The 12,523-nt window shown below is 53.3% G+C and overlaps 1 protein-coding gene across 6 annotated transcripts in view; it reads right to left on the bottom strand.

Annotated features, from left to right (window-relative positions):
• CPEB1 (cytoplasmic polyadenylation element binding protein 1) overlaps positions 1 to 12,523 on the bottom strand; it is a 48,334-nt gene that overhangs the window by 12,174 nt on the left and 23,637 nt on the right. The window lies entirely within an intron of this gene.

The following is a 12,523-nucleotide window of genomic DNA, read 5'->3' as shown; positions in this document are numbered from 1 at the left end:
CAACCCTCCACACTGCTCCAGAATAGCTGCATGCCCTTCCATAGAATGGTTTGGGTTGGAAGGGCCTTAAAGATTATCTAGTTCAAACCTCCCCCAACCATAGGCAGGGATGCCTCCCACCAGCCCAGGTTGCTCAAGGTTTCATCCAACCTGGCATCCACAGCCTCCCTGGGCAACCTGTGCCAGTGTCTCCCCACCCTCACTCCCAAGAATTTCTTCCTCATCTCCAGTCTAAATCTCCCTTCTTCCATCTCAAAGCCATTGCCCTTCATCTTATCACTACAAGGTCTTGTCAAAAGTTCCTTCTCAGCTTTACTGTAGGCCCCCTTCAGGTACTGGAATGCCTCCAAAAGGTCTTCCCTGGAGCTGTCTCTTCTCTAGGTTGAAAAGCCCCAAGTCTTAGCCATGAGCTGCTGCATGGTGCTGCACAGCTGGAGTGCACAGCAGCAGCCTGGCATGGCTCACAAACAAGGCTGGGCTACTGTTCCAAGGCTGACATCAGCCAGGAGATCTCACTTCACCTAGGAGAAGTGGAGACTCCACATCCTTGTTGTAGACCTCATACAGGTGCCCCAGTCCATGCTGGTATTTCTTACTGCTTATGCTGGGGCACTTTTAGCAATGAGGGGCCACAAAGTGGACTCACAGCCAGGCTTTGCTGCACACACCAACAGCCAGGCTGAGAGGAGCCAGGCCTGGGGGTGGGATACTGCACAGCTCCTGTGAGAGCTGGCTACAGGCAGCCAGCAGTGTGCCAGCCTCACCTGCTGGCTGAGGACTTTGCCATCAGCAGTGAGTGCTGTTCCTGGCTTGCCTTCACAACAGCCTGCCTGGTCAGGCCTCTCTGCCCAAGGACCAGCAGCCCAGCACACACCAGTCTGCTTCCCTTGCACAGCAGCAGGTTTTCCTCCCACTGAGGAGAGGATGGAGGCAAGCAAACAACTACAAACAGCTCTCCCCTCCCAGCAGAGCAGCAGCCCATCGAGGGCTCAAAGTCCTGTCCAGCTCCACAGGTCAGCCGCCATCCAGGAGGAGAGGGAAGGCAGGGCAGGCATGGCCACATGGGACCCACAGGGACCCACCACCAACCAGCTTCAGGCAAAGGGAAGGAGTCTCAGCAAGCTGTGTCCCCAAACCAGCTGAGGAGAGCAAAGCCTTCAGAAATGGTTTTAATTATTCAGAGGCTGCAAAACAAGGCAGCTTGCATGGAAGCTTTCAGCAAAGCAAGCCTGAGACTGCCTGGTCTCCAAGCCCAACCTGATCTCATTCTGCCAGGACCAACCCAGATTTTGAGCAGCTCTTGTGCAGAGGAAGATTAATAATCCCCCCCAAAAGAGGATTAATAATCCACTGCCCAAACCAGGCAAGTAAAAGTGACCTCATGCTTGAGTGCAGCCTGACCAGTACTAGAGAGGGCTGCCAAGCGTGCCCAAAGCTGAGATATGCCAATCTCAAGCTGAGTTGTCCTGTGGCATTTCCAGCAGGGAACTGGCACCTCCAGCCTCATCTTAGAGGGAGAAACCTCACACCACCAACAGAAACCCCAGACAGGTACAGGTGGGTCCTTGAATAATCTACTTGCAGACCTAGGGCAGAGCTGTGGCTGCAGGAGCCCTCAGCCACAGCATCTTCCCTCTACTGACAGGTCCACCTCCCTCTGCATTTCACATGTTTTTTTTCCCCCTGGAAAAGACCTCTAAGATTAAGTCCAACCAGCAACCCAACACCATCATGGCCACTAAACCAAATTGTCCCAACCTGCCATGGCCACACCTTTCTTGAACACCTCCAGGGATGGGGAATCTACCACCTCCCTGAGCAGCCTGTGCCAATCCCTGACCACTCTGCAGCAAAGAAATTTTTCCTCATCTCCAACCTAACCCTCCTCTGGCACAATTTCAGGCCAGTTCCTCTCCTATTGCCTGATACTAGCAGGGAGAAGAGACCAACCCCCACCTCACTGCAGTCTCCTTTTAGGGAGTTGAGAGCAAGGAGGTTTGCCCTCAGCCTCTTCTTCTCCAGACTGAACAACCCCAGGTCCCTCAGCAGAGGGGCAAAGCCACCCTGGCTGTAGCACAGGACATCTCTCAGCACGCTTGGAAAGGGACCTCCTGCCCTTTGATCCCCCCATGAGCAAGACACCCCACACCCTGCAGCCCCAGAACAACCTGGCAGCTGCTGGAACACTGCTGGCCCAGGGGTACTTACCCTGGACAGAGCTCAAGGGGCAGCAGGCAGGCAAGGAAAAGCTCCAGGAGGGAAAGAGGCTGGAGGGGGGGAGGAGGCTGTGCTCTTCCCCTCGTCAGAGCGTGGAGCAGGGCAGAGCATCTCCCAGCCCTGGCAAGCGGCGCTTGCTCCACTGCTTTGCCGACTTCTCTGAAGCCACGTGACGTGTTTAAAAATACAGCCAGGGCATTGTTCAAAGGGAGACAGCTGAATTTGTTAAACAGGCTCAAAAATCTGATTAGTCACTAAACAGTACAAGAGGCAAAGCAAAAGCAGCTGATCCCAGGCCTGGGCCTCGCTGCTGACAGGCACTCCAGCGCCACCGCCCTCCTCCTCAGCGCTCGGGCACGGTGGCTGCTCCTACACAGCAGGCTGCTGCCAGGCACTGCTGGTCTGCACCTCACCCCCTGCTTATAGGGGCATGTGGGACCACAACTCCCATTTGGGGTGCACCAGCAAGGATTCAGGGGGGGCGTGGGGGATCACCAGGAGCTCCAAGAGGTATTTCGGGATCCAACTGCTCTGCCCCATTTATGTCAGCCTCTCGTCTGTCAGCACTCTAGCTTGCTACAGGGCTGTTCAGCCCTCCCCACTGCCAGCAAACCAGTAAGGCCAGTATGAGTGCTCTCAAGCAGTAGGATTAGTGGCCTTTAAAGGGATCTTTACAAGTTTCAGCACCTACCAGCAAGCAAAACCCTGCCAGCTACAACTGACCCACTCCTAACCTCCCAGCCTGGAAGTGCTGACATCCTGCTGCTAGCAGATGGGATTTCATCCACTCCAGAAGCTCTGACAGGTCTCACGTGCTCTGTGGGATGCACTGAGCTCATGGCAGACCCCACAGCATGCCACTGGATCTGACTCAGCTTCACTCTGGAGCTACAGCCACACCATAGAATCACAGAATTGTTAGGGTTGGAAGGGACCTCAAGGCTCATCCAGTTCCAACCCTCCTGCCATGGGCAGGGACACCTCACACTACAGCAGGTTTCTCACAGCCACATCCAGCCTGGCCTTAAAAACCTCCAGGGATGAGGCTTCCACCACCTCCCTGGTGGCAAAAGCCCTGAATGTTTCCTCCTTGTGTAGCCATCAGGTTGTGTCCTCTGGAACCAGTCTTTGCAGGTAGCCTAGGAAACAGCAGCATGAGACCAGATCTTCCTCACACCCTGGGCCTGAAGGCATCCTGCTCTAACTCCCTGCTCTGAATTCTGGAGGATGGAGCACAAGAGCCTGACAAAGGCCACCCACCTGAACTAGAGCCCTGAAATCACCCAATAAACCCACAGCTCCTCCAAAGAGCTTGGCTTTGTCTCCCCTCCCAAGAAGACAGCTTGCTTGCAGAAGAGGAAACCCATTTCTCATGCACACAGGTGTCAAGAGCACGCCTGAAGATCAAAACCAAAACAGCAAACAGCAAGTAACTACTCAGACTAGGGAAAAAAAAACCCAACCACTTAAGTGCAACCAGCAGAGTATTTTTCACATCTACAGGGGAAATTTTCACTGCAGGGTCACCACAGTTCATCCTCACACACAGCAGCCTGACTGGCCAGAGAGCTTCTGGAAGCTTTCCGAGCTGCTGCAAGAGGCACATGCCAAGGGTCCTTTGCAGGGGACAGAAAGAGAAGGGAGTTTTAAATAGCACTCCAGCTCTGACTTTTGACTTGCTGCTGCAGCTGCAAGGAGTGGATTCAGAGCAGCCTGCTCCATCTCTGAGCAGGGCAGCCAAGCGCTGACAGATTGAAGAGCTCTGTGGAGCAGCCTCAGTACCAGGGTGGCACAGTGCCAGCCTGCGGGCACTCAGGTTGCTCAGGAGAAGCAGCATTTCACAAGCCACTCCTCAGCTCAGCCCTCCCTGGGATGTGCTGTCAGGACAATGCTGCTGCAATATGCCCAGGCTCTGGAGGTTTTTAAGGGCAGGCCAGATGTAGCTGTGAGCAACCTGATCTAGTGTGAGGTGTCCCTGCCCATGGCAGGGGGCTGGAACTGGATAATCCTTGAGGTCCCTTCCAGCCCTGACAATTCTCTGATTCTCTTAATTCTTGCATCATCAGAGCACTGGAACAGGTTGCCCAGGGAAGTGGAGTCACCATCCCTGGAGGTGTTAAAAAACACAAGATGTGGCACTTTGGGACATGGTCTAATGGTCATGGACATGGTGGGAAGAAGGCTGGACTTGATCTTAAAGGTCTTTTCCAACCTTAATGATTCTATTCCATGATCACTCTCCCCCTCTACTCTGCCCTAGTGAGGCCCCACATGAAATATTGCATCCAGTTCTGGGCTCCCCAGTTCAATAGGGACAGGGATCTGCTGGAGAGAGTCCATGTGAGGGCTACAAGGATGGTGAAGAGACTGGAACACTCCTGGTGAGGAGAGGCTGGGGCTGTTTAGTCTGGAGAAAAGGCTGAGAGGGATCTGATCAATGTCTCTCAATAGCTGAGGGCTGGGGGTCAGGAAGGAAGGGACAGCCTCTGCTCACTGTGCCCTGGGATAGGCCAAGGAGCAGGGGATGCAAGCTGCAGCACAGGAGGCTCCAGCTCAGCAGAGCAGGAGGAGGAACTTCTGCACTGTGAGGGTCCCAGAGGCCTGGAGCAGGCTGCCCAGAGAGGTTGTGGAGTTTCCCTCTGGTGACTTTCCAGCCCTGTCTGGAAGCATTCCTGTATGACCTGTGCTGGATTCTGTGGTCCTGCTCTGGCAGGGGTGCTGAACTGCAAGATCTCTGGAGGTTGCTTCCACCCCCTAACCTACTGTGAGCCTGAGACCCCTGAGGACACCAAAGAAAGCACACCTAAGCTTTGTGGGCCCAGCAGACCCAAGCCAGCCACCTCACAGCAGCAGCACACAGCCACACTGAGCCCACATTGAAGGTTTCACAGCACTGCCAGTTACAACTCTTCAGGCCAGCTCTGATGTAGATCCCAAACAATCTTTTGAATCCAGTTACCAATCACTGAGCTGGTACACCCAGCATGAGCTTGGCCCATCTCAGACAGGTGACTGCATTAGCACACTGCAGCTCACAGCACACCTTGGGAAAGGCAATGGCAACACCCAACCTGACCAGCCTCTGAACACCTTCCTGCTCCCACATGCTGTTTAGGCTTACTACTTTGGGTCACAGAATGGCAGAGGCCAGAAGGGACCTCTGAAGATAAGAGTCCAACCCCCTGCCAGAGCAGGATCACCTAGAGCAGGGCACACAAATGCTTCCAGAGAAGGGAAACTCCACCTCTCTGGGCAGCCTGCTCCAGTGCTCTGTCACCCTCACAATAAAAGATCTTCAGCACCTGCCCAGGACCTTGAAGCATTTAGGAATTAGACCTTCCTGGTAGCTTTGACCAAGGTCAAAGCTTTGGCCAAAGTATTTTATAAGAGATGGATGAAACAAGCCCTGAGGAGCTAGGTTTACCATCACTGTCAGTTTAGGGAAGGGCTTGGGGTAAATAAATGACCTTACCACCATCATGCTGATGACAAATCACACCTTAATGCCTTGAATAAGACCTTAAGAGCACAACACAGAGCATCTGCTGAATTTGACAGCCCAGGCTGACTGAGCTCTGTCACCATTAAGCTGTCCTCTGAACTTCTGACCTAGCTTGGGCCTGGCAGGGCCACCCAGCAGAACCAAACAGAACAGTGGTGATGCTCTTTACTCCTCTAGTTTAGTCCAATTATCTAGGAACTGAACCTTGCCCAGAGGAAAAAAAACCAGGCACATACACCAAACCCTCTCATCTCATAGCAGTCCAAGTCCCTCTGCTTAAGATCCTTCTCCATACACAGAACATAGAATGGTTTGGGTTGGAAGGGACCTCCAAAGGTCATCTAGTCCAAGCCCCCTGCTCTACTAGAGGAGTAGAAGCCTCCCTGTAGAGCAAAACAGCACTGCTGCAGGGTGCCAGCCCTCCTGGCCACTTGAGCAGCCTGAAGGCACACGTAAGCACATGCCTGCACAGAACTCATGGAGCAGAGCAGCAGGCCAGGCCCCAGACTGAGATCACCAGCCACAGCTGGCACAGTGTTTAGCATTGGCTGCTAGATGAGCACAGGCACATGCTTCTGGAAGTCATGCTCTAAACAAGTGTTTCAGCCTCTAAAATATTGCTGCAGGACTAGAGAAAAAGCCAATTTAGAAGGGAGCAGGACTTGTCTGAGCAGGTCTGCTAGGCCAAGGCCTTTGGAAGGTCACTGCTGCCAGCTAGTATCACCAGCTAGGTTAGACAGAAGGACATTTAAACCTCCAGAGGCAGGAGAAGTAGGATGACAGGCAGATGAAAACTCCCCTGCATCCACCCACTACTCTGAGTGATAGGGGTTGGAAGTGACCTCTGGAGATCAAGTCCAATCCCTTTGCCAAGGTGGACTCACCCACAGAAGGTCACACAGGAACATATCCAGATGGGTTATGAATGTCTCCAGTAATGGAGACTCCACCACCTCTCTGGGCAGCCTGCTCCAGTGCTGCATCACCCTCAAAGATCCTCCTCATGTTTAGATGGATCTTATGTTTAAGCCTGTGCCCATTACCCCTTGTCCCATCACTGGGCACCACTAGAAAGCCTAGTCCCATCCTCCTGACATCCACTCTGGAAGTCCTGATCAGCATTGATGAGATCCCCCCTCAGGCAGCTCTTTCCCAGGCTAAACAGCCCGAGTTCTCTCAGCTGTTCATCAGGAATGCTTCAGTCCCCTCAGCATTTTCAGATTGACAAGTCCACCCTTCTGCAATGGTCTCCTTGCAGAGGCAGCTTACTGGGAGAAGCAAGGCAGAGGAGATTGGTTTCAGTGCCACTGAGCTTCTGCTTCCAGAGAGACACCTGCCATATCCAGAGGCTGTGGAGCCCCAGCGCACATTTGGGGCAGGGCGGCGGAGGAGGGAAGCAGCGTGACTGAGGCCCTGGAGACTGAACACAGTGCAGTTTCCTTTGTCATTTGTCAAATCAGCTTGGAAAGAAATAAAGAGGGGAAAAAAGGCTGATGTCCTGAACAATGGCCTGCTGCAGTTCCAGAAAAACAGCTCGTCTGCAGTTTTTACCGCCCAGCCAGGCTCTGCCCCCCTGGGGTGGGAGCAGCCTGAATGTTTTAGTCAGCCAAAAAAGCAGCACCTCCTACAGACACCGAGCAGCCTCACGGCAAGAGAGACATTTGCATGTCTGAAAGGCAAACGGGCACCTTAACCACCTCCTACAGCTCCAGTCTCTATCTCGGCAGTGACACAGCCAGAGGAGCTGCCAGGGCCGGCCTGCCCCCCCTGCAGCACACAGCAGCACGGCAGGAGCCACTCGCTGCAGAGCAAGGGCTGAGCCCTGCTCCAGACTAATCCTAAGTGAAGTTTCAGCACCTCAAGGCTGCAGCCGTGGGACCTCAGGCTGCTTGTGAGGAGCCAACAGGACAAGCAGGGGACACCAATTGAATCCAGCCCAGCAGAAGCAGTGACAGATGTGGGGTTCCAGCACACAGAGCAGAAGCAGGCTTTGCTTAGCACAGGGGAAGCCGACAGCAGATTCCTTACTCCTGAGAGCAGGGAGCAGTCAGGCTCTTCCAGCTGCACAAATGGGGAGAAGCTGCAGGAGCAAGAGAAGCAACACAGACAAAAATAAAAAGCCTTCCTTCTTGCTGAAGGAGCCACAGGACAAGGACCTGAGGTGGAGGGGAACTCACAGGGTTGGAAGAGACCTCTGAAGATCAACTCCAGCCCCGTTGCCAGAGCAGGATCACACAGGAACATGTCCAGGCAGCCTTGAAAGTCTCCAGAGACTCCACCACCTCTCTGGGCAGCCTGTCCAGTGCTCTGTCACCCTCAAAACAAAGAGGCTCCTTCTCATGGTTAGATGGAACTCCCTTTGTTCATGCCCATTACCTCTTGTCCTGTCACTGGGGACCACTGAGAAGAGTCTGGCCTCATCTTCCTGACACCCACCCCTTAGATGCTTGTAAGCATTAACAAGATCCTCCCTCAGCCTCCTCTTCTCCAAGCTGAACAGCTCCAGCTCTGACCCTTGACTGTCCCTTGGCCCTCAGCTCATCTGAGCACACAACAGATACCTCCAGAAGTCTTGTCCAGCTCAAATCCTCCTACTGATTCTACTCCCCTTACTCCTCTGGAAGAAGTCACTGCCCCTACAGAAAGAGCTGAACTCTAAGGCATGAACCCTCTCTGGAGCTGTGCATCACAACAGAAGTCTCAACCTCCTCACCAGTGTACAAGAAAAGCAGCTCCCACAACTGCAGATGTGATCACACCAGCAGTAACCACCACCTAAGTAGGAATGAGGGCACAGCCCTTTGTTTTTGACCTACCAAAGAGGAACCTCTGCCCTAACAGATTCTTCATCTGGGGCAAAGAAGAACTGAGGATATTCAGGCAGCTATTTCTGGCATGCTGAGAAGGGGGGCAGGGGAATAAAAAAAGGCAGCATGATCCCACAGCTGAACCACACAATTAGAGTCAGGACACCTGAGGTCTATTCTCAGTTCTGGCACCAGCATGGTAAAGTCACTTCCCAACATGCCCTGGAAAGATGGAAACAGCAGCAGGAGAGGCACAGAGAAGCTCAGTGCATTAACATCATAGAGTCATAGAATTCTTTTGGTTGGAAAAGACCTCCAAGATGAAGTCCAACCAGGTCCCAAAGTGTCACGGCCACAGGTTTCTTGAACACCTCCAGGGATGGGGACTCCACCACCTCCTTGGGCAGCCTGTGCCACTCCCTGACCACTCTGGCAGGAAAACAATTCCTAATCTCCAACCTAAAGCATGATTTCAGGCCACTTCCTCTTGTCCTGCCACCAGGAACTAGGGAGCAGAACCCACCCCCACCTCACTGCAGCCTCCTGTCAGGGAGCTGTAAAGAGCAATGAAGTCTTCCTCAGCCTCCTCTTCTTCTCCACAGTAAACAATCCCAGTCCCCTCAGCAAAAGGGCAGAGCCATTCTGGCTGCAGCACAGGACCATCTTTCTCCGCCACTGCCCTGGGCAGCCTGTGGCCTGGACAACCTTTTTTGGGGAAGAAATTGTTTCTCATGTTCAACCTAAGCCTCCCCTGGTGCAACATGAGGCCCTTTCCTCTCCTCCTATTACTTCTTCATCAGGAGATGAGACCAGCCTGGCTCCTACCTCCTTCCAGGGAGCTGCAGAGGGGAATGATGTCTCCCCTCAGTCTCCTTTTCAGACTAAACACCCCCAGCTCCCCCAAGCAGCTCCTCCCCAGCCCTGTTCTCCAGACCCTTCACCAGCTTTATGGCCCTACTCTAGACCTGCTTCAGCACAGCAGCCTGAGAACACAGATCCTGCTTCTGTGTCCAGAGAGCAGGACTCGTCTGACAACAAGCCTCACTCCTTCCTGCTGCCTGGGGCAGGGAATTTACTCCTGCAGAAGTTAACAACCACCCAAGGTAAATATGAAGTGAGTAAAGATGGCTAAAGCACAACTCAGGACCAGGACTGCACAGGTAAGGGCATTCACTGAGCAGACTGCCACAGCCATGCTCATCTTTCATACAATCACAGAACGTTAGGGGTTGGAAGGGACCTCTGAAGACAGAGCTCAACCCCCTGCCAGAGCAGGATCACCCAGGGCAAGTCACATAAGAATGCATCCAGGCAGGGCTTGAAATTCTCTAGAGAAAAAGACTCGACCACCTCTCTGGGCAGCCTGCTCCAGGGTTCCAGCACCCTTACACCAGAGAAGTTTCTCCTCATGCTGAAGTGGAACTTCCTGGGTTCCAGTTTGTAATCACTATCCCTTGTCCACCACTGAAAAGAGACTGACCCCTTCTTGGCAGCCACCCTTCAGATACGTATGCAAATCAAGACTTCCTCTCAGTCTTTTCCAGACTAACCAGCCCCAGGTCTCTCAGCCTCTGCTCATCAGACAGATGTTCCAGTCCATCATCCTCATGGCCTCTGTTGGACACTCTAGTATCTCCCTGTCCCGCTCCAACACGACAGCAGTGAAGCACAGTAGGCTTTAACACTTACCAGTCCTAAAGAGCTGTTAAAGCTGACATAGTGGGGTCAAATTCTGCACAAGCAGCTTCAGCAGCATAAGCATTTAAGCAGTGAGCTCCTCTGTGCCCTGCTGCAGCACCCAGGTTGCACCAGAGGTGCTCCACAGCACCTCTGACTTCAGTGCCAGCCAGGATGAGTGATTCATTTCCACTGCTCAGCTGCACTGTGGCAGGGGGGGTGTCAAGTCCTTTGGGATACCCCTTTGGGGGAAGGGATGTTCTTCAGAGGGGGCACAGGCTGTTGGCCATCCCCTTTTTGGACAAGGAAGAACTAAAAAAATAAAACCCACCAGGCCTTAGCCCCAGCAGCAATGTTTGGTGAAAAAACCAAAAGAGCACGAGTCTCACTAAAGCCTTCAGCTGGCATAAAGCCACTTCCTTCATTACTAGATTGGCACACCCAGCACAGCCAGTGATGCTGCAGGTTCTCAGTTACCTTCCAGAGGTTTGCATACCTCAGGTACAGCTTCAGGGCTTTGCTTTACCTTCCCTCTGTGCTCACAGCTTAAAAACAAGCAGCCAGAGGAGCAAGGAGAGGAGCTAGGAGCTCATCCACTGCCATCTCAGAGAGGTGGCAGCTGCTGCTGTGCCCAAGAAGCAGCCTCTTGAGCTGGCAGCAGCACAGACATCACCTGTGATTCAGCTCTTCTGCCAGCACCTTGGGCACCACACACAAGGACAGGGAGCCTGGAGATGTGGATACAGAGTGCTGAGATGGAAGACGCAGCCCTGGCTAGAGAAACCCTGCCCAGTGCCCCTGCCCTCAGCCCACACCCTCCACAAGGTGGTGGTTAATTCAGCTTTGAACAGGAGGTTGGGACAGATAACCTCAAGAGTCCCATTCCAACTCAAACTGTCCTCCCACCCTAGACAGAGGACCCAAGAGGTCCTCTGGCAGTGGCCATCACAGGAGGCCACCTCAGCAACATGAGCTGTACAAAGAGGCCAAGCACTCCCTGCTGGCTCAATGGCCTTGCCTTTAGTGCCACCAGTGATGGGTCATCCCACAGCACAACCTACACAGCCTGCTCACAGGGCAGCAGCAGGGCCAAACACACCCTAAAGCACAAGCAGGTGCTGAACATGGGGCCTGTCTCACAGCTAGGGCAGGGGAAGAGTCACCACCACCCCTCTACCACCATGCTGATCCCTCCAGCACTGCTCACAATGAGACAAAGACTGAGACACTGCCTGGGGCAGCCCTGCTGTCTCCTTGGAGGTGACCATGCCTGTTATGGCTCACTTCAGGAGCTAGCAGCAAGGAACATGCTCCAGACTACAACTTCTTGACTGAAGTGTACAGGCAAAAGCTCTGCAATCCTAATGTGTTTATACACACCAGCATGGGCAGAGGAGCACCAGTAAGCATGGCCATGAAGAATGGAGACCCAACACTGCTGAAGTATTTCCTTCTTTGCACCTCCAACAGCTTTGGGTAGGGTGAGATGCTAGAGCAGCCTGTGCCTTCCCTGCACCCACTCATCCACTGTTTCCTCCAGAGGGCATATGGGGAGCACCAACAGTCCCTGGGGGGCTGCTCCAGAGGCCACAATAAAACAGCCTTCCCTGCCAGGAGCCAGGGCTTTGGGTGATGAGTGCCTACTCCTATAAGCTGTCTCCAGCACAAGACTGGAGGCTGCCCTGACCCATTTCAGCTCTAGCTGGATGCAAGCAGAGATGCTGGTTAGGTTCCTGTTCCAGTTACTCCTCTGTTTGCATCTATTTTACTGCATCAGCACAAAAAAACCCATAAGATTGGTGAGGAGAAGCTGCTCAAATGGAAGCCTCTATCAGGAGGTGGATTAAGAGCACCTTCCATTAGAAAGCAATCCCAAACTCAGGAGTTTTGTCTGACTTCTGATGCATGTTTTATTCTGCTAGGGATCAAATTCAGCTGCCACACAAGCAGTCACCAGCCATGAAGTGCTCCCTGCTCTAGCCAGCAGTTGAGGGATCAGCCCCCAGAGCAGCCCTTATAGAAACACTCCAGAAAATGTCCAAACATCTACACAAAAGCCCTACAAGGAGCCAAGGTGGCATGGGGCAGGCTTTTCGTAAGGCTGTCTCAGGGACTCCTGAAGTACAGCCACAAGAGACCATGCAAGTCAGGCCAGCCCCCAGCTTTGTTCCCTCACAGTGTTCTAAGGGCTCTCCATGCAGAGGGCACCACCAGCACCACAGATTCACAGGATGACCTGCATTGGAAGAGATCTTCAAGGTCATGCAGTTCCAACCCCCCTGCCATGGGCAGGGCCACTTCTGACTAGACCAGGCCTTCC

This window comes from Melanerpes formicivorus, unplaced genomic scaffold (genome assembly GCF_026170545.1).
Source record: "Melanerpes formicivorus ecotype bairdi unplaced genomic scaffold, bMelFor1.0.p_v2 SCAF_10, whole genome shotgun sequence".
In the NCBI taxonomy this organism is placed as follows: Eukaryota; Metazoa; Chordata; class Aves; order Piciformes; family Picidae; genus Melanerpes; species Melanerpes formicivorus.
The sequence above is the reverse complement of the archived record's forward strand: the minus strand, read 5'-3'. Positions and strand labels throughout refer to the sequence as shown.